The following is a 2,429-nucleotide window of genomic DNA, read 5'->3' as shown; positions in this document are numbered from 1 at the left end:
ACATAAAGACTTGTACCTAAATGTTCATAGTGGCTTAATTCATAATATAGCCCAGAACTAAAAAGAACCCAAATGTCCATCAGCAGGGAAATGAATAAATTGTTATCTATTTACACAATGAGAATTACTGATACACAAAACAACAGGGATGAAGTTAAAAACATTCAACTGAGTGAAAAAAAAACCTAGACTAAAAAGAGTCATATAATGTGATTCCATTTCTAATAAGCTCTGTAACTGTTAAACTTAACCTATAATTGATAGAAATCAAATTAGTAATTGCCTGGGACAGGGAGTGGAAAAGAGGCATAAGAGACGTTTCCATGGTAAAGGAAATGTTTACTTTTTTTTTTTTTTTTTTTTTTGAGGTGGAGTTTCGTTCTTGTTGCCCAGGCTGGAGTGCAATGGCGCAATCTCGGCTCACTGCAACCTCCACCTCCCAGGTTCAAGTGATTCTCCTGTCTCAGCCTCCTGAGTAGCTGAGATTACAGGCGCCCGCCACCACGCCAAGCTAATTCTTTGTGTTTTTAGTAGAGACGGGGTTTCACCGTGTTGGCCAGGCTGGTCTTGAACTTCTGACCTCAGGTGATCCGCCAGCCTCTGCCTCCCAAAGTGCTGGGATTACAGGCGTGAGCCACCGTGCCCAGCTTGGAAATGTTTACTATCTTAACTATAGTAGTGAAGGTTACATAAGACCACACGTTTAAATAGATGTGTTTTACTTTATGTAAATTATAACTCAATAAGGTTGGTAAAACACACACACACACACACACACACACACACACACACACACACGTGCGCGCGTGCGCCACGAAATATCACACGGGGGCTGCCTCGCCCGGGCACTGATACCTGAACGTTGAGCGCGAGCCCGCGGAGATGAACGCTTTAACTAAGGTGAAGCTGATCAACGAGCTGAATGAGGAAGAGGTCAAGCTTGGGGTGGCCGATAAGGTGTCCTGGCACTCCGAGTACAAGGACAGCGCCTGGATCTTCCTGGGAGGGCTTCCTTATGAACTGACTGAAGGGGACATCATCTGTGTATTCTCACAATATGGGGAGATTGTTAACATTAATCTTGTGCGGGACAAGAAGACTGGGAAATCCAAAGGATTCTGTTTCCTCTGCTATGAAGACCAGAGGAGCACGATTCTGGCCGTTGACAATTTTAATGGGATCAAGGTCAAAGGAAGAACTATCCGAGTGGATCATGTGTCTAACTATCGGGCTCCTAAGAACTCGGAAGAAATGGATGATGTGACCAAAGAGCTCCACAAGGGCTCCCGTGGGGCTCATACCTACTCGTCGAGTTTGTCTGAGAGCTCTGAAGACGAAAAACCAACAAAAAAGCACAAGAAGGAGAAAAAGGAAAAAAAGGAAAGAAAGAAAGAAAAAGAGAAAACTGATCGGTTGGTACAGGGAGAGCAACCATCCTCTTCGTCACCCAAAAGCAAGACAGTAAAGGAAAAGGATGACCCTGGCCCTAAGAAGCACAGCAGCAAGAACTCGGGGAGAGCTCAGAAGTCACAGCCCAGGGAGAGGCGGAAGCTTCCCGAGGCCAGGACTGCCTACTATGGTGGAGTAGAGGACATAGAGAGGGAGCAGAAGAAGGAGAAACCCAAGCACGAGCACAAGTCCTCAAGTGGGAGGGAGGCAAGAGAAGAAACAACCAGGGATAGGGACAGAGGGCGGAGCTCAGACACACTTTCTAGCCCGTACAACGCGCATTCCGAAGGGCGTAGTCATAGAACTCGAAGTAGGAGCCGAGATAAATCCCATAGGCATAAAAAGACCCGTCGCTCCTGGAAGTGAGAGTCTTCGAATCCCAGTGACCGTAGGCGTCACTGAAGACTGTGCAGTTGCTCAGTAGATTTGGAAATAATTATGTTTTTTAAATGCAGTAAAATTCAATTGGGTTGTTACTATTTTTGTATCTAAAACTTTTGGGGCTGGATTCACCATTAGAGTCATTGAGAGGGCTGCAGTTTCAACAGCTAGATATCCTGGATATTTTTTGCACCATCCATTGTCCTTGTACCAGAGTATGTGTCCTAAATTTTGGTTCATAAATATGGCTTTTGAACCCATAAACCCCAATTGAAGATGGAATTTTCAGGGAAGGGAAAATACTAGATAATTCTATTATTCTAATCTTTGTGTACAATATTAGGAGCCCAGCATCACGGGACCTTTCCAGTTACTAGTTTTGGAGAGCTTGATGGGAATAAATGGGTTAGGAATTATTATTATTATTATTATTGAGACAAGAGTTTTGCTCTTGTAGCCCAGGCTAGAGTGCAATGGCACAGTCTTGGCTCACTGCAACTTCTGCTTCCTGGGATCAAGTGATTCTCCTGCCTCAGCCTCCCAAGTAGCTGGGATTACAGGCACCTGCCACCACTCCCAGCTAATTTTTTGTATTTTTA

The 2,429-nt window shown here is 44.6% G+C and overlaps 1 pseudogene; it reads left to right on the top strand.

Annotated features, from left to right (window-relative positions):
• The first annotated feature begins 856 nt into the window (after positions 1 to 856).
• Positions 857 to 1,941, top strand: LOC105550600 (annotated as a pseudogene).
• The last annotated feature ends 488 nt before the right edge of the window (positions 1,942 to 2,429 follow it).

Source organism: Mandrillus leucophaeus, unplaced genomic scaffold, assembly GCF_000951045.1.
Source record: "Mandrillus leucophaeus isolate KB7577 unplaced genomic scaffold, Mleu.le_1.0 Scaffold491, whole genome shotgun sequence".
NCBI lineage: Eukaryota > Metazoa > Chordata > Mammalia > Primates > Cercopithecidae > Mandrillus > Mandrillus leucophaeus.
The sequence above is the reverse complement of the archived record's forward strand: the minus strand, read 5'-3'. Positions and strand labels throughout refer to the sequence as shown.